The 19248-nt window shown below is 49.6% G+C and overlaps 2 long non-coding RNA genes across 4 annotated transcripts; both read right to left on the bottom strand.

The window, feature by feature from the left end:
* Positions 1 to 788: 788 nt before the first annotated feature.
* LOC104314403 (uncharacterized) lies at positions 789 to 12710 on the bottom strand. Its single transcript, XR_011326606.1, has 3 exons — positions 11898 to 12710; positions 8423 to 8659; positions 789 to 2948 (listed from the first exon to the last, which is right to left on the bottom strand). It is a non-coding gene; the product is annotated as an uncharacterized lncRNA (long non-coding RNA).
* Positions 12711 to 13130: 420 nt separating this feature from the next.
* LOC104317045 (uncharacterized) lies at positions 13131 to 19051 on the bottom strand. 3 transcript variants are annotated; one of them, XR_011326603.1, is made up of 3 exons: positions 15314 to 19051; positions 13667 to 14828; positions 13131 to 13568 (listed from the first exon to the last, which is right to left on the bottom strand). It is a non-coding gene; the product is annotated as an uncharacterized lncRNA (long non-coding RNA). The 3 variants fall into 3 exon arrangements; XR_011326605.1 differs by having other exon boundaries at positions 13131 to 14317; positions 14701 to 14828; XR_011326604.1 differs by having other exon boundaries at positions 13131 to 14828; positions 15314 to 15381; positions 16553 to 19051.
* Positions 19052 to 19248: the final 197 nt, after the last annotated feature.

Raw genomic sequence — 19248 nt, 5'->3', positions numbered from 1 at the left:
AAATAAAAGGGAAAAAATATGAAATAGAGACAGCAAACTAAAACAGAGATGTAGAAAGAAAATCTAAAAAGCAAGGGCACTAAAGGAAGACAAATAATTAAAAAAATAAAGACATCAACAGGAAAAAAGGAAGCATAGAAAGAACATTTTAAAAGCAATAGGAATTAGGGAAATGAGGGAAAAAATTATGAAATAAGGACAGCAAACTAAAACAGATGCAGAAAGAAAATTTTTAAAGCGATGGCACTAAGGAAAGACAAGAAATAATTATAAAAAGCCAGCAAAGGGTATAAAAGTAGGCACAGAAAAAATGTTTAAAAAGTGAGGGGGATTAGGAAAATAAAAGAAATATTAAAAAAATAAGTGACAGACACATAGAAAGAATATCAAAAAAGCGAGGGCACTAAGCAAAGACAAGAAATAATTAAAAAATAAAGGTAGGCAAATAAAGACTGCGAATGGGATAAAAGCAGACAGAAAATTTTAAAAGCAACTGTGATTAAGGAAATAAAGAAATAATAAAGGCAGTAATTAGGCTGAAGTAGACATAGAAAGAAAATGTAAAAAGCAACACGGTAGACAATAGCAAGGAAAGAATTAAAAAACAGCGATACGCAGCTTGATAAAAGTAGACAAGGAAAATTTTAAAAGTGACTGGGCACAGGACAGACAGGAAAAATTTAAAAAATAGTGACAGTGAACTAAAACTGAGAAATAGAAAAGAAATTTAGAACTGATGGGGTGCAGAATAGAGACAAAAAATGAAAAAATAAAGACAGTGAACTGGATAAAAGTAGACATAGAAAATTTTAAAAGCAATGGGTTACATGACAGGCAATAATTAAAAAGTAGTAATAGCCATCTTCATAAAGCCAACCTCCACCCCGAGTTTTATTGCTGAGCATGACATCATATGGTCTGGAATATCCCTTTGGTCAGTTGGGGTCAGCTGTCCCAGCTGTGTCCCCCTCCCAACTCCTTGTGCCCCCCAGCTGCTTGCTGGCAGGGCAGGGTGATGAGCAGAACAGCCCTTAGCACTGTGCGAGCACTGCTCAGCAATAACTAACACATCCCAGTATCATCAACACTGTTTTCTGACAAATCCAAAACGTAGCCCCATACCAGCTACTGTGAAGAAAATTAACTCTATCCCAGCCAAAACCAGCACATTCTCCACCCCTTATTCCACACCATTTACGTCACGCTCAGGTCCCACACTATCCAATACATCCTCATTAACCGCCACCTCCCTTCCCATCCTTTGATACAACATACAGATATTCTCTTAGTCTATGGACCACCCCTCTAAAATGTCCATAAAACGTCCACAAAATGTCCACTGAGTTAATTTAGTCCCTGACTTTGGGCTCCACCTGTCACAGTGGTCACTCAGGACAGCAGAGGTGGTGTGTTGCGTGGAGTTACTGGGCACCAAAGCCAGCTCAGGTCAGGTCGCTGCTGCGCTTGCGCTGCTTCTTGTAAGGCTTGGCCTCCATTGGTTTGGGTGGTTCCTGCTATATTAATTCCTATAACATACAACTCAATCATGGGTTACAATTTAAAGTTATTTCCATTACAATCTCCACCCCTGGTCCCTTTGGACCAGACCACAGGGTTTAACATTGCAATGAACTCCTCACCTTGCCCATGCTCCGGCTTGGACTTATCCACAGACTGGAGTCTCTTCAGGGGTATACCTGCTGCGGCAGAGACTTATCCACAGCTACAGTTGCCTTGAGGTGCGCCTGTTCCAGCATGGCCTTATCCATGGGCCACAATGCCTTCGGAGATATACCTCCTCCAGCACGGCCTTACCCACAGCCACAGTCCCTTCAGAAGTAAACCTGCTCCAACATGGCCTTTCCCGTGACTGCAGTCCCTGCAGGGGTGTACCTGCTCTGTCGTGGGCTTATCCATGGCCACACGCTTTGAGGTACTCCAGCGTGACCAGCACAGCCACTGATGCTTCAAGCAATACCTGCTGCAGTGTGGACTTACCCTTGGGCCACAATCCCTTCAGAGGTACATCTGCTGTGGCACAGACACAACTGCGGCCACAGACACTTCGAGATGTACCTGCTCTGGCATGGGCTTATCCATGGCCACAGACACTTCAGGGTGTCCTGCTCCCACATGAACTCATCCGCAGGTCACAGTCCCTTCAACTTGAGTTCACACTGGAGTTCCAGCCTGTCCAGTACAGCACCACAGAAACAGCAGCGATGCCCTGGCCATCTGCCAGCCCCGGTGCATCACCATTGCTGTTATCAAAATGTTCCCAGGCACAGCAGAATAAGATGATAAGCAGTACAGCACTACAGCAAGCAGCGAAAGCAAAAAGCAGCCGCTGATGAGCGCTAGACTCTAATATACAGTAAGGCAAGCAAGTGCCATGGCAAGCACAGAAGCCTGTTGATTAATAGCTAAACAACAATAACAGCTATAAATTTGATCAAGCGCATTCAAATCAAATCTGTCATTATCTTGAACCTTTCGAGCCCTACATTGGGTGCCAAAAAGGACCATCATGGTTTAACCCCAGCCAGCAACTAAGCACCACACGGCTGCTTTCCCACTCCCCACCCCCACCAGGATGGGGGAGAGAATCAGGGAAAAAAAGGTAAACTTTGTGGGTTGAGATAAAGGCAGTTTAATAGGTAAAGCAAAAGCCACGCACGCAAGCAAAGCAAACCAAGGAATTAATTCACTGCTTCGCATTGGCAGGCAGGTGTTCAGCCATCTCCAGCAAAGCAGGGCTCCATCACATGCAACGGTTACTTGGGAAGACAAATGCCATCACTCTGAATGTCCCCCCCCATCCTTCTCCTTCCCCCAGCTTTATATGCTGAGCATGATGTCATATGGCATGGGATATCCCTTGGGTCAGTCGGGGTCAGCTGTCCCAGTTGTGTCCCCTCCCAACTTCTTGTGCCCCCCCAGCCTCCTCGCTGGTGGGGTGGCGTGAGAAGCAGAAGAGACCTTGATTCTGTGTAAGCACTGCTCAGCAATAACGAAAACATCCCTGTGTTATCAACACTGTTTTCAGCACAAATCCAAAACGTAGCCCCATACCAGCTACTGTGAAGAAAACTAACTCTAACCCATCCAAAACCAGCACACGCAGAAATAAAATTTTAAAAGTTAAGTGGTACAGGAAACACAGGAAAAAAAAAATTAAAAATGGAGACAGAAAAATAGATGAACAGAGACATAGAAAGAAAATTTAAAAGGGAGCAGGGTACAGGAAAGACAGGAAAACAATAAAAAATAGGGACAGCAAACATAACAAATGTTGACATAGAAAGAAAATGCAATACAGAATGGCATTAAGACAGATGGGAAAAAAGATAAAAAAAGGGACATACACATGCAAATATAATTTTAAAAGTAACAGGGTACAGGACAGACAGGAATAAATGAAAAATATGGATAGGGAGCCTGATAAAAGTAGACATAGAATGACAACTGAAAAAGCAACAAGGTTCAGGACAGACAAGAAAAAAAATTTAAAAATAAAGACAGTGAATTGGTTAAAGTAGACAGAAAGAAGAATTTAAATAGCAACTTGGTAAAGGACAAGCAGGAAAAAAAATTAAAAATGGAACAGAAAACTGGATAAAAGTTGACATACAAAGAAAATGTAAAAACCAAAGGCATTAAGGAAAGACAAGAAAATTTTCAAAATAAGGGTAGGGTGATAAAGACATAGGAAGAAAATTTCAAAAGGGAGGCATTAAGGGAAGAAGAAAAAGTTACAAAATAAGAACAGGCGGAAAAAATACAGGGAGACATAGGAAGAAAATTTCAAAAACAATGGGGTACAGGACAGACAATGAATTGGTTAAAGTAGATACAGAAAGAAAATTTTAAAAGCTACAAGGTACAAGATAGACGGGAAAACAAAAAACAGGGACAGCAAAGTGGATAAATGTTGACAGAAAATTTAAAACGCAACAGCTTTAAGGGAAGACAAGAATAAATTAAACAATAAGAACAGGGGTACATGGCACAGGAAAGAATTAAAAAATACCAATAGGGAGCTTGATAAAAGTAGACATAGAAAGAAAATTGAAGAAGCAACAGGGTACAGGACAGACAGGAGAGAATTAGAAAATAAAGACAGTGAACTGGATACAAGTAGCCATAGAAACAAAATTTAAAATTGATGGAGTATAGGACAGAAAGGGAGGAATTAAAAAAATAGGGTCAGGGAGTTGGATAGAGGGAGACATAGAAAGAAATTTTACAGAGTAACAGGCTACAAAAAAACACAGGGAAAAAAATAGCAACAGGGATGGGAAAAGAAGGAAACACTGAAAGAAAATTTACAAAGTGACAGGGTATGCAGAAAAAAGGAAGAAATTAAAAATTAGGGAAAAGGAGCCAGATAAAGGGCGTTGTTGAAAGAGAAATTAGATAGCAATGGAGTACAAGAAATATAGGGAAGAATTTAAAAAAAAAAAAAAAAAAATCAAGAAAGGGAGCCAGATAGAGGAAGACATAGAAGGAATTTTAAAAAGCAATCAAGTACAAGAAACATAGACAAGAATTAAAACATAGGGACAGGAGATGGATACAGGACAATGTAGAAAGAAAATTTAAAAAGTGATCGGGTACAAAAAACACAGGCATATTAAAAAAACAGGGACAGGGAGATGGATAGAAGGAACCACAATAAGAAAATTTTTAAAGTGACAGGGTACAAAAAAACCACAGGAAATAATTAAAAAATAGAGATGGATGGAAGGAAACATAGAAATAAAATTTTAAAAGCAACAGGGTACAGGACAGAGGGAGGAATTAAAAAATAGGGAGAGGGAGCCACAGAGAGGGAAACATAGAAAAAAATTAGTAGGTGAAGTGGTACAGGGCAAAGTTGGCAGAAGAGTAACAACTTTCAGGGAGCCAGACAGGTAGGCGGGCTGGCAGAGAGGGAGACAGGAGCAGGGACAGGCAGGGACCTGGGCAGGGCAGCAAAGATGGACCGAGACGCACAGGAGAGAACGTGCAACTCACCACAGCTCCTGGCGAGGAGACCTTCACTGCCACGACGCTTCTCTCTCTGCCCCTTCCTCTTCCGTAGTGCCACCTGCCTGGCCCTCACCCGCTCTGCAGCACGCAGCGGACACCTCAACGCTCCTCACCCACAAGGCTTCCCCAATACACGGCAGCTCACGCACGTAGCCGACAGAGGTGCTGAGCTCCCAGCACCGCGTGCTGGTGGTCTGCTCTGTCGGGGATGGCTCAGAGAGATCCTTCCTCATCGCAGGAACTGGCCATTCCTTGCTGGAGGCACCTGCCAGCAGGACCCCCCTGCCAGCAGGACCCCCTTGGACTCCCTCCTCAGCCAGTTCCCCTTCATCAGCTCCAGGCAGCCCCTTTTACAGCTGGAGCCCCTTCACCCACCAGGGCCAGCCCCATCCTCAGCATCACTGGCCACACCTGGGGCTGCCCCAGCCCCAGCTGGAGCCCATCGGAAACAGGGGCCATTGCCAAAGCCCCACAGCACACCACCCCCTCCCCTGCACCCACCCACATCCAGGGGCACAGAGGAGGCAGGGAAAATTTACTCATTAATGCACATAAGAAATCCTGGCAGTGAGTTGGCTACAAGGCTCAGCGCCCAAAGGCAGGAGGACAGAGGGACATAGAGAAGAGGTGTGGGGCAGGGAGCCAGAAAACAGGATGCTGTGAAGAAGAGAGGGATGGGGAGCAGGACAAGGGAGGAGAGCAGAGAGATTGAGAAAAAAACAGGGACAGAGAGATGGAGTAACAAATAATAGAGACAGGGAGGAGGAGAAAGAGGCAGAAGGGACCAGCAGGACAAGATAGAGGTAAGACAAGGGATAGGTAAAAACTCTAACATGATAGGGGAAAAGAAACCTAGGCAAGAAATAAAATATAGACTCAGGGAGCCGGATGGAGGTAGACACAGAAATAAAATTTTTTAAAGTGACAGGGTGCAAGAAACATACACAAGAACTAACAAATGGGGACAAGGAGATAGAAAGAGGGAGATGCAGGAAAAAATATAAAAAGCAACAGGGTACAGGACAGAGAGGGAAGAATTATGAACTAAAGACAGGGAAGGAGATGGACAGAGGGAGACATAGAAAATTTTGAAAGCACCAGGATACAAGAATCATAGACAAGAATTAAAAAAAACAGGAACACGGAGCTGCATAGAGGGAGACACAGGAAGGAAATTTGAAAAGCGACAGGGTGCAAGAAATTAAAATTAAGTCAGGGAGGCAGAAAGATGGACAGGTAGCAAGAAAATTTAAAAAGTGACTGGGTTCAAGAAACATATGCAAGAATTAAAAAAATAGGGATGGAGAAATAGAAAGTAAGTTTCAAAATCGATGGGGTACAAGAAACATAGGCAAGAATTAAAATATAGGAACAGGGAGCCTGATAGAAGGAAACTCTGGTCGATTGACCTTGACTGGCCGACGGGTGCCCACCAAGCTCTATATCACTCCCCCTCCTCAACAATACAGGGGGAGAAAATACAACAAAAAAAACTTGCGGGTTGAGATAAGGACAAAGAGATCACTCATCAATTACTGTCACATGCAAAACAGACTCAACTTGGGGAAATTAATTTAATGTATTGTCAAACAAAATAAGAGTAGGATAATGAGAAATAAGAACAAATCTAAAAAACACCTTCCCTCCACCCTTTTCTTTTTTTCCTGGGCTCATCTTCACTCCTGACTTCTCTACTTCCTCCCCCCGAGTTGTCTCTGCTGCTCCTTCCTCCTTCTTTTTCTGTTCCACTGTGGGGTCTCTCCCATGGGTCCAGCCAGGAAACCTGCTCCAGTGTGGGCTCCTCTCCACAGGTCCAGCCAGGAACCTGCTCCAGCACGGGCTCCACAGGGTCATAGCTTCCTTCAGGCACATCCACCTGCTCCGGTGTGGAGTCCTCCACATGCTGCAGGTGGACATCTGCTCCACCCTGGACCTCCCTGGGCTGCAGGGGGACAGCCTGCCTCACCATGGTCTTCCCCACAGGCTGCAGGGGAACCTCTGCTCCGGTGCCTGGAGCACCTCCTCCTCCTCCTTCTTCACCAACCTCGGTGTCTGCAGGGCTGTTTCACACTCACATTTTCTCTATCACAGCTTCTGTGCAGCATTTTTTAGCCACCCTTAAATATGTCATCACAGAGGCACTACCAGCATTGCCAATAGGCTCAGCTTTGACCAGCAGCAGATCCATCGTGGAGCTGGAACTGGCTGTGCCCAACATGGGGGCAACGCCGAGTGCCCTCTCAGAGAACCCACCCTTGTAGCCCCTGCCGGCCCCTGCTAGCAAAACCTTGCCACGTAAACCCAATACAACAGCGATGGGCTGCAGGGCAGAGGTGGGGGGATTGAAAAATATGCAAAGGGAGCCACAGAGAGAGAGGTGGGGCGGTGGGGGAATAGCAATGGGCTACAGACCAGAGAGGAGGAAGGGAGAGGGAACCAGACTGAGAGATGGAGAAAAACAAAGATTAGTGATGGGCCACAGGGTAGAGAGGGAGGAATTTAAAAAGGTGACAGTGGGGTAGACAGAGAGAGACAGAAATACCAAAAAAACTCGATGAGCTAAAGGGGAGAGGGAGAGGAATTAAAGAATAGGGACAGTAAGCCAGATGGAGAGTGAGCAGTAAAGAGGAAAATGGGCTACAGGATAGAGAAGGAAGAAATTAAAACATAGGGACAGGGACCTGGAATGAGAGAATCTAAGAAAGAAAAAGTATACCTAGGATACAGGGCAGAGAAAGAGGTATTTTAAAATAGAGGCACAGCACCAGACAGAGAAAAGGGGGGGGGGCAGGCAGTGAAGAGCTAAAGGGCAGACAGGGAGGAATTAAAATTTGGGATAGGAAGACAGATAAATGGAGAAAGACAAAAATAGTGACAGGCTGCAAGGCAGAGGGTGCAAAAAAAGAGGGACAGGGAACAGAAGCACAGACTGAAAAAGAAAACAGAGGGGTAGAACAACAAAGAAAGAGGGGGACTTGAAGAAAGAGAGAGGGAGAGGTGCAGGGAAACAGAAAAAAATTACAGCAGTGAGAGAAGGGGGGGCAGGGAGGGACCTGGGATGCAGTAGAGAGGCAACATGACCCCAAGGGTCCAGGACTCACTGCAGCTCCCACTCTTGGAGGTGTTGGGAGAATTTGACAGTTTGGACATGTCTTTGTCTCTCTCTCCCCCCACTCCTCCTCTGTAGCTCTGGTCACTTGACTGTCATCCACCTAAAAGCATAGATTGGTGTCTTACAGCTCTTAAAACATGAGGCTTCCCAGATACATACATAGCCTCACATGCGCACACTACATGGCTGTAGTGTGCTTTTGGTTATGCATACAGACCCTGCTGTACACATTAGCGATCAGATCTGCTGAGAACTGCACTAAGAGGGATCCTTCCTCACCCGGAGAGGCAGGCTGTCTCCTGTCTGCCCTTTATTTTATTCTTCAGCTGCTTTACCTTCTTCTGGCCTCTCCAGCTTCAGCCACTGCAGCTCCTGTCCACAGCCAGTAAGTCTCCAGCTATCCCTTTTCACCCCTGCCGCTAGAATGAGGCCAAAGGCAACCCACACAAACCTGAGCCAGAGGCAGTCAACAACATCCCCAGAGAGGAACTGACAACTGAGTCTTCAGTGCTGCCTCTGGGAAAGGGAAAGAACAAGCAACTGTTATCCACAGTGATGACGGTAGTTCTCCTCAGGCAGGAACCTCTCCTTCTCCAGGAGCTTCTGGAGACACCGCTCTTTCCCCAAACTGATGCTAATGGTACTGTCGTGGTTTAACCCCAGCCAGCAACTAAGCACCACGCAGCCGCTCACTCACTCCCCCATCATCCAGTGGGATGGGGGAGAAAATCAGGAAAAAGAAGTAAACCTCGTGGGTTGAGATAAGAACAGTTTAATACAACATAAAAGAAGAAACTAATAATGATAATGATAACACTAATAAAATGACAACAGTAGTAATAAAAGGATTGGACTGTACAAATGATGCACAGGGCAATTGCTCACCACCCGCCGACCGACACCCAGCTAGTCCCCGAGCGGCGATTCCCCGCCCCCACTTCCCAGTTCCTAAACTAGATGGGACGTCCCATGGTATGGAATACACTGTTGGCCAGTTTGGGTCAGGTGCCCTGGCTGTGTCCTGTGCCAACTTCTTGTGCCCCTCCAGCTTTCTCGCTGGCTGAGCATGAGAAGCTGAAAAATCCTTGACTTTAGTCTAAACGCTACTTAGCAACAACTGAAAACATCAGTGTTATCAACATTCTTCTCATACTGAACTCAAAACATAGCACTGTACCAGCTACTAGGAAGACAGTTAACTCTATCCCAGCTGAAACTAGGACAGGTACCTGCACTTATGGTGCAATAAAGCATATTCAAGGGCCACCTTGCTGCCCTGAGAACAGGGTCTGGGGCCAGTCTGTGGCTATGGGACAGGCTTCAGGGGAGGTGCTGGAGCTGGGAGCAGCTGCATGGGGTGAGCAGGGCTGGAGTTTTGTTGAGTTGGTGAGGCACTCAGGGCCTTTTCCAGGGGGTGGGAAGGCCTCCAGGTACCTGGAGGGGTGGGGGCAGCCATCTCCTGCCCCTCTTCCTGCCTCCTCTCCACCAGCTCTCAGAAAATCCCCAGAAGCTGCCCTGATGGGGCCTGACTCCAAGTGACTGTCAACCTGTCTGTTGGAAACATCCTCTCAGCTTGTCAGCACTCTCAGGCAGCCATGCCCCAGCAGCACCACACCCTGGGGCTGCAGCCCATTTACACAGAGGGGCCATTGCCATCAGCCTCGCTGGCCCCACCTGGGGCTCCTCCACAGCCCCAGCCATGGCCCCTTACACCCACTACGTAACCTGCTACCCTGGACATTATGACAGCCACTCACCAAGTACAAAGGACTACAAACACAGCCATGAGTGAAAAGGACACAGCAAGTGTTTATTCATTAATGCATGTAAGTCCCAGGAGTGAGTCTGCTCTGGGGCTCAGTGCCTGTATACTCACCCTTCCCCCGGGACAACTCAGCAGTCATTACTGGAGCAGCAGATACAGAGAATGAAAATACAGCAGTGGGGAACAGGATAGAGGAACAGAAAGAGAAAAATAAAGTTAGGGAGAAGGACTAAGGAGCAGAGAAAGAAAGGTACAGGGAAAAAGACAGTGAGGTGGAGAAATCAGTTAAAAAGGGATGAGGAGCCCTGCATGGACATGGCAGAAGAAAAACAGGGTCAGGGAGCAGGACAGAGGGACAGAGAGAGAAAATGATGAGCAGGGAGCAGAACAGATGGATTGAGAAAGAAATTGAATGAGAGGAATAAAGAAGGCAGGAAGGAGAGAAAAGGACAGGTAACAAGCCAGAGGGATTGAGGGGAAAAGAGAGAAAGATCAGGACAAACAGATGGAAAAAGGAAAACCAGTGCTGGGCTGCAGGATGAGAAAAAAGGCCAGGGAGCAGGACAGAGGGGAATAATGGGACAGTGAGCTGGGCAGGGGGATATAGCAACAAATGATGGGACAGGCAGCAGTACGGACATACACAGATAAAAAGTTAGGAGGAGGATGGAGGACAGAGCATAGGAGAAAAAGGACAGGGAGTGGGGCAGGGATGGAGAAAGAAACATGAGAGAGAGGAGGAGAGTGACAGGACCAAGGCAGAACAATGGAGGAAAAAAGAAGACAGTGATGGGTAGCAGAACAGAGGGACAAGGAAAGACAGGATGAAGGACAGAGGCATATAGAAAACAGGTGAGGGACAGGGCGCCAGAAAGTGGGATACTGCAAAAGAGAGAGGGACAGCGAGCAGGACACTGGGATAGAAAGCCAACGAGAGCAGCAAAGAAAATGACAGGGAGATGGAGCAAGACAGAAAAAACAGGGACAGAGAGGTGAAGCAAGAAATAATAGGGACAGGGAGCAGGACAGAAGAGAGACAGAGAGGGACAGGTAAGACAACAGACAATTGGAGAAAAAAAAAGAAAGGGAACAGCACAGAGGGTCCAGAGAAAAAGAGAAGCATGGCAGAAAGAAGAGTAAGATGAGGGAGCAGGGCTGAGGAGCAGAGAGAAGAAGGTACAGGGACAAGGACAGTCAGATGGAGAAAACAAAGACTGAAAGCAGAACAAAGGGAAAGATTGACAAGGACAGGGAGCATGACAAAGGGATGGAAGAGAAAAAAAATAGTGATGGGCAGCAGGATAGAGGAAGAGAAGGAGAATGACAGAAGGATGTAGAAAGACCAGGACATGTAAAAGGAGGGGTTGGGGGACACACACATCAGAAGGGTAGAAAGAAAGAGCGGGATCAGGAGCAAGACAGTGTGATAGAGAGGGAGGGAGGGAGGGAGGGAGTAGGATGCAAGGGAGCAGCACAAAGGGTCAGAGAGAGTAAGAGATGAACAGGAAGGAGAAGAGGGGCAGTGAGATACAGAATAAAAAAAACAGTGACAGTGAGCAAGACAAAGGGATACAGAGAGAAAGCGAAGGAAGGAGGGAGGAAGATAGGAAGGCAGGGACACGGAGCAGCACATACAGGCACAGAGAGGAAAAGAATGCCAGGGAACAAGCCAGAGAAACTGTGGAAAAAAAGAGACGGATGCAGATCAGGGCAAAGAGATGGAAAAAGAAAAAACAGCAATGGGATGCAGGACAGAGGCAGAGGATGAAAACAAAAGAGGGATAGGGAGCAGGACAAAAGTGCAGATAGAAAAAGAAAACGGAGCAGTAGAACAAGAGAGAGAGAAAGGGAGAGAGGAAGAGGGAGCAGGTAGGCTCGCTCGCTTGTGCACTGTGTGGCCATATGGCACTGTTGGTGACACATACAGACCCTGCAGTGCATGTTGGCAGCCTGGCCTGCTGCGGACTACAAAGAGGGATCCTTCCTCACCTGGAGAAGCAGGCTCTCTCTTGCCTGCAGCGGGAGGCAGCTGCTGGCCAGATGGCCTTCAATTTCTTCATCTTTACCTTTCTCTGGCCTCTCCAGCTACAGCAGCTCCTGCCCACAGCCAGTAAGCGCTCCGCCTGTCCCTTTTTTGCTCCCATGCTGCGAGTAGAGCAAGACCAGGCAGAGTCAGCCCACACAAGCCTGAGGCGGGTGCAGTCAACAGCATCCCCAAGGGAGGAACGGACAAAGGCATCCTCAGCGCAGCCTCTGGGAGAGGGAAAGAAGCAGCGACCATTATTACCATAGTTTGCCACTCGCCAGAGCTGCTCCTTCTGCAGGGGCTCCTGGAGGTGCACTGAGGGCCAGCTCGCTGCCCTCCACGACAGGGCTTGGGGGCTGCCTGGGGCTACAGGACAGGCTTCAGGGGAGGGGCTGGAGCTGCACGGGGCGAGCGGGGCCGAGGGAGGCTCCGGGGGAGCTCTGGCGAGTTGGGGAGGCGCCCAGCGGCTGCGCCCGGGGGGTGCCCGCCTCCGTCCGCTCTGGCCTTCTGTCAGCTCTCGGAGAACTCCCTGGGGCTGCCCTGGCCCGGCTCGCCTCCAGCAGACTGGGAGCCTGCCGCAGCGGCAGCTTTGAAGCTTCCCGTCCCGCCACCCCCGGGCGGCCAGAGGGCAGGAGACGCCCCCCAGCCCCGCCGAAGGGGATCGCTCGCCTCACCGCTGGTCCCGGCGCTCGCCCGCGGACGCCGACACCCGCGCCCTCGGCGCCACCGTGCCGCTCCCGTGGACCGCGCATGCGCCGGCCGCCGAGGTCGCGCAGGAGGGGCCAGAACCGGCGCGCGAACCCTCGGCTGCAGCGCCACGCTTCGGCCGCCGGGTAGCAGCAACGAGAGCGGCGGCGGGGGCAGGGACCCGCAGGCACCGCAGCATCGCGTCGCCGTTACCGGCGGACGGCAGCGTAGAGCGCAGCGTAGAGCGCAGGAGCGGCGCCCGAGCTGCAGTACCGCCTTTTCGTCGCCGGGCGGCAGCGGTGAGCTGGACGATGCTGTTCCGGGCATCAGCTGGATGAGAAATGACTGACAGCTCAGCCCAGTTTAGACCAGCCAAAGACGGGAACTACGTACTGGGGGTACGGGGCTTGCATTTCCCTGCCCTTTCCCCACTCGCAGCCCGGGCACTAATCTTCATTGCCTCCATACCAAAAAGCACCCGAGTGGCTGGAGCGTTTCTGTCCTTTGCATTCGACTGCTTTAAAGGTCCAGGGGGGAGAAGCAGCACAGGGAACATGTGGAACAGGAGGTTTTTTTCGCCCGGAGCAAGCCCCAGGGATTGGTGTATCAGTCTGCATGGGACATCAGAGTTGTGGGAGCGACAGTGTGAGGAAGGGGGGAGATGGGGCACATCTTGTCGGATGGACCTTCTGGGGCTGCATCACCTCTAAAGATGCAGGAAGGAAGGGACAATCTTCCCACCCCACCAAGGCTGTGCAGGGCCGAGACCCCAAGATGGGTGTGGGGAGTGTCCTAGAGCCAGGCTGGGGGTTGTGACCGGGCACGTCTTTTTCTGGTGGTGGGCAGGTGCCAGGTTTCCTGCACTGGCATTGGTAGCACAGACCCAGCTCAGACATCATACAGAACCCCTCACCCTCTCTGTCCTGTAGCTCCCACCAGATGAGACCCTGGGAAGACGGAGAGCCCAAAGATACAGGAATTTACCTTCAGTGGAAATGTATAAAACCCAAGACTGCCTTTCAGCGATGAAAAGGAGCAGTGATACCTGTCACTGTGGTGGGTCTCAGGTCAGGAGATGGAATGCTGCTCTGCTGAGGTGTATCGCAGAGTGATGCCAGCTCCATCTCTGTAATACCGCACCGAAGATGTGCCCTGCCATCCCATTCCCAGCACTGCATGGGTAGCAGTTCCCCCTTGAACACCATGTACAACAGGACCTAGAGGGTCAGCCAGTCTGGAAGACACCCCAACAGCAGCAGCTGCAAGGGGCCCTGAAAGAGGGATGCATTTTGCAGAGGAGGGGAGGCAAAAGCCCCCATAACCCTGTTTGCAGCACCCCAAACCCAACAGCGTTGCCTTTGTTAACCCCACAGGAGCTGCATTTGTCCCAGGGCAGGACAAGCAGGTCCACAGCGAAGCCTAGGGGTCTTGGGGCAGGAGGATAGCAGGGCTCATCCCTGGGTCATGTCACTCACCATAGGAGACAGTCAGGGTGACACAGTTGCTGTGCCTGGAGCCAGGGCTTTGACACTCATTCTGATCCTGTAGGTGTATGTATCTGTGGGTGCCAAGAGCTTGCCATTGTACCAAGCTGTGGGGTGCTGCCACAGTGAGCGAGAGCCCCAGCACCTAAGGATCATGCTCTCTCCTGGAAGTATCATGCTCCAGGGTGGGTCCAGGGTCAGCATGGCTATCTCTGCAGCCACGAAGGTCCAGGTAGGAGGGAGGAGCAGGACAGAGCAGAGATCAGTGCAACAGCATGCATGGTGGGGAGCCCCCAACCCTGAGCACGTACTCTGGAAGCGGGGAAGAGGGCAGAACCCCAATGCTCACTGGGGTTTCTAGGGCACTGGTGGGATATGGGGAGACTGTCTAATCTTTCAGAGGGGTGGCAGGGCTTGTGCCTGGTGCCCAGTGCTGCCAGACACCTTTTGAGCCAGGCAGCACGTGGAAGGACAGCAGAGTCGCAACATGACTTGCTGCCGCTTGAGGGGACACTAAGGCCTGTTGCCTTGTTCAGCAAGAACTGTTCAGGGCCCCAAGGACTGTCACCGTAACTCTGCAAGCAAACAGACTCACCAGCAAGGACAAGGGCTTGAGCTGAGAGGAGGAAAGGAAGAAGGAATGAGCACTCCTGGGATGTGCCTGCCAGGTCTCCTGCAGCGTCCCTGGCATAGAAGGGAGCAATGCTGGCCTTGGACATGAGCCTGTGGAAGGGAGGGTTTGGCAAGGCCTGCCAGGTCCCTGAGACACCCACCAGCAACACCCCACCGCTCCAGAGCATGGCATCCCCACCCTCACCACGCTCATACCCACCAGCCTTGCTGGACCCATTTCCTTCCTCCCCAATAAATGAGACCACCCCAAGGAGGAAATCCTGAGCCTACATTGTGACAGGGACAACCACTGCTCCGTCCAATCTCCTCAGCCTGGCAGGATAAACGAAAATCCCCCCTTCCCTGAGCAAAGCAAAACCCTATCCAGACAAAACCCCTAGCCCCAAAGAGGTACAAGGGACAAGTGCCCAGCAGAGCTTGTGCTGGAGATGGAGTCTTCGTCCTCCAGCCCCCGAAGCTCACTGGGGCTCTTTGGGCACACATTACCTCCTGGCATCCACACTGGCTGTCCATCCCCTGGAAGGACAGCAGGCACCAGACCCCACCACGCTTCCCACCAGACCCCTTTGCCGCACTCACCCAGGAGGAGCAGAACTCTGTTCCCTGCCATCCCAGGTTAGGGATCCAGCACTTGGTGACTTTCCTGTGGAGAGCAACAGTGACATCCATTGCACAGAGAGAAAGAGTAAGGAAATGGATTTCATTATTGTTGTTGTGATGATGATGCAAGTAAACAAGCACAGCTTACCAGAAGCCTCTGTGTTGCCATAATGACTGTGCCTGAAAGCAATTTTTTATTCCCCTCACTTCATAGAGGACTCAGGGCTCACTCTGTCCCTGGAACCCACAGCCCCATGCAACCCCTCTGAGATCCCTCCTCCACTTCCTTGGGAGACTCTACTTCTCCTGGGTGGCTGTCAGCATTTGCTGGGGGTTTTTCCACCCAGAGAAAAGGGGTTTTGACAGATCCTTCTCCCACAAGCCTTTTTGCTACATGTTGTTTCCCTTCTTCCCCAGCATCTTAGAGTCCACCCACAAGTCAGCACCAGCCTAGCCCTCAAGCAGCAGGAGTCTCAGGCTCTTCTGGGGTGATATTTATGATTTCTTTGGAGCTTTCTCCCTACCTTCCCAGAAAAACCTTCCCTACACTGGAGACGAGGCACCAATGGGAAAGAAACAGGCTTGTTTCTGCTGCTTGCCCCTGATATGGATCAGGTTGGATGGGTTGCAACAGGCACAGGACTAGTTATGGGACCCTGTGCAACATACAGCTTCTTGTAGAAACCACAATTCAGCAGAGCTGCCCTGGAAGATATAAGAGTGAAGCACAGACCAAGTCTGCCCCACGGTCTTTACCTGCATCTGATTTATCATTTGAGCACGTCCCATGGGCTTTGGGACAGACTTGAAACAAACAAAAGCACCAATGTAACCCCTGAACTTGAAGCTCATCTTCACTAAAGAAGCCAAGTCCTTGAATTTATCAACTTTCCAAGAACCAACGTGTGCTGCAGGGAGCTCCTTCACACCTCCAAGAGCCTTGCAGGAGGACACACAGTGCCATTACAGAAGGACAAAAAGAAAAAAGAAGAAGAAAAACTTGTTTTAATTTTTGACACAGGCTGAATTCCTATGAGGAATCTGTAAGCTTGAAAGGAAGGAAAAGATCCTGTATGTGTTCAGGTACTGTACTGAGGGGAAGTTTTATTACCGCTTTCTCCATCCTTTTCTGAATTTCTGATTCTTGGGAACATTGGTTTTCCTTCTGCCTTTTGGATTCTTATTCTGCTTTCAGCCTGCAGTTCAATTCTTACCTTCTGTTGCAAGAGCTCTGAACGTGGCAACCAAGACTGCCCAACAGATGAAGTCCTGAGGATGAGGCCTGCCTTGAAAGTGGCTCAAGACACCTGTTATGGAGGTGGGTTTTTTTCCTCTTCTTCCTGCCCAGAAAAGTTTCATTTCCTGTTGGGGCGGGTGTACCTGCCACACACCCAAGCCCAATTACCTACGAAGCCCCTTATGCTATTACAGAGGTGGCCAGCCAATGGGAAAAACCACAATGGCGCGACGTGGCGACTCAAGATCTAAAACAGACACCCTACAGCTACAGAAACTGGTGCTGAAAACACAATAAACAAGGACAAGAGAACCTAACTGCCATGACTGATACTAAAGCAAACCTCATTGGACAGTTAAGGGAAAAAAGTAAAACTGGGATAATGGAGGCGGCTTGTGTGCCCAGGGACTGCGAAAAAGAAAAGGCCCCTGGACAGAGACCATTATGAGCCGGCATAATGTACATATTCTTCTCTGAGAAATTTCAGGGAAGACTGTGCCAGAAATCTGCAACGGACATAAGTGCCGTGTCAATGCCTCTAAGTAGCAGTGACCATGACACCTGGATGGACGGTGAAGGGATGAACATGAAAATTAAGTCAGGGAATGTGGTGACTAAAAGGCACAAGGGAGCAGAGACCTCAGAGTTCTGGCCAGTATATTTTAATGTACATCTCACATACCAAATGAGCAACGGGTACTATTCCCGCTGTGGCCTGCTTTGTACAGGTGATCCTGGTACGTCTCTGGCCCTTGATGTTTCTGAGCCATAGTTCGGAGTTTCCTATGCTCACACCTAAGCTATGGCATGTCCCTATTAAAACACCCTTAAACCATCCTATCCCCTCCATTACCACTTAATTCCAAACAGCCTGTCATCCACTTCAGCTCTATCGTCACCAGAGCTTGTACCTCAGGACCTCCTGTGGGGATAAGACCCATCTGACAGTCAGCTCCATGCATGGTGACATAGAGGCCCAGATGGTTGACACTGCATTTCTCGTAGCTTTGTCGTACCTTGTATTGGCTGCAGAATGACTCAGACTGAACAGACCTCATCGACAGCTAAATCTGACTGCAAAACCAGTCTGAGGACAACTGATGAACCCACCTCTCTTTCCCAACCAATCCCTCAGTCCTGAAACTTTAGAAACCCCTTCTCTTCTTAACTGCTGGGGAAGAAACCCCGCTCCTTCCCAACAGCTACTTGCCCTGTATTTGCACCCCTGGACTCCCTGTGTCAGCTGCTCCTCAGGAGCACCTCTTCCAAGCCCTGCCCTGCCTCCTGCAGGTACCTCCTGTCCTCTGACATTCCACAGGCTCTGCACTCTACTACAGGCCCACATAGTAAATGAATTTCAGACACTTATAGCCTGGAAAGGGCCTGCTGCATGCTGCAAAGGCTCTAGGGACAACGTGGTACCTTGTGGGTGATCGGGAAAGGCAACAAGCCGTCCCATGCCCTGAAAAACACTGTGCCCAATATGCCTGCTGCTTTCTTGAGAAATGCTGAAACTCCAGATAGATGGAAGATGCTCACCCTAACCCCTGCTCGATGATCTTACCATCAGTCCCACAGAAAAATATGATGTCAGCAACTTCAATGATATCCGGCAGAACCAGTGAAAAAAACAAGGTTCCCTCTACAGTAAACTCAGAAATGCCAAAAAATAGCAACGCACCCAAAACAAAAAAATCGAGAATGCAGCATATTAAACCACCTTGCAACTCCTGACCACCCCATATACGATCGCTGATCCAACAACAAGCTGTGGACCACAGATGCACCTTCTACCGCAGACACGGCTCAACCTAGACTCACCCCGAAGCTCCCACCTCAGACCCACACCTCGACCGCTCTGCACGCCAGAACGCAGCTGCCCGAACAGCTCGGCCAGCTGGAGCCGCGGCCGACCCAAAGGGGCCGAAGCCCGACCCGCGGCTGCCCAGGCCCGACCCCGCTCCCGGCGGGGCGGCCGCGCCTCCTGCCCACGGAGCCCCGCCCGCCACCTTCCCACAATGCCCCGGGAAAGGGGCTGGCGGGCGGGCCGTGGGCGGGCGCTCGGCCCCGCGCTGGGCGCCGAACAAAGGGACGGACCGTTACCGGAAATGACGACGCCTGCTCTTTCGCTACCGCCTCGCCTGCCACGCCAGCAGTGGGACTGGATTGGTAGTTAACTTTACTAGGACAAACACGAACTTGTATTTAAATAGATTTAAAAAGCTTGAGATCACGCTAACGCATGTGGGAAAGTCGCCCATTAAATGCAATAGCAGAAATGACGTGCTTTAGTTTCCGATTGAAGAAATCAAGCAGCATGTGGCTATGTTTCTAGCAAGACCGGCCGTATTTCCTAACTTACACCAGAGCTGCATTCTGGGGAGCGCTGAACAGCAAAGCAGAACTAGATCCCCTACGAATCCCTTCACAAATGTATCTCTGGTTGCAAAGTGAATTATTGACTGTAAATCACCAGCGACTCGTGAGTCACCAAGACGCCTCAATGGTCTAACTCCCTTAACAGAAATAGATGGACCCAAAGGATAGAAAACATCCCAAAAAGCATGGAAATACAAGAAATGCATCTTGTAGGACTACGAAAGCAAGAGAAGGCTCTCGCCTTCCCTGAAAAACCCGAGGAGATCAGAGCCGACAAGAGGTATCTTTGGCGTA

Source organism: Haliaeetus albicilla, chromosome 10, assembly GCF_947461875.1.
Source record: "Haliaeetus albicilla chromosome 10, bHalAlb1.1, whole genome shotgun sequence".
In the NCBI taxonomy this organism is placed as follows: Eukaryota; Metazoa; Chordata; class Aves; order Accipitriformes; family Accipitridae; genus Haliaeetus; species Haliaeetus albicilla.
Note: the sequence above shows the minus strand (reverse complement) of the source record. Positions and strands in the feature narration are given on the sequence as shown.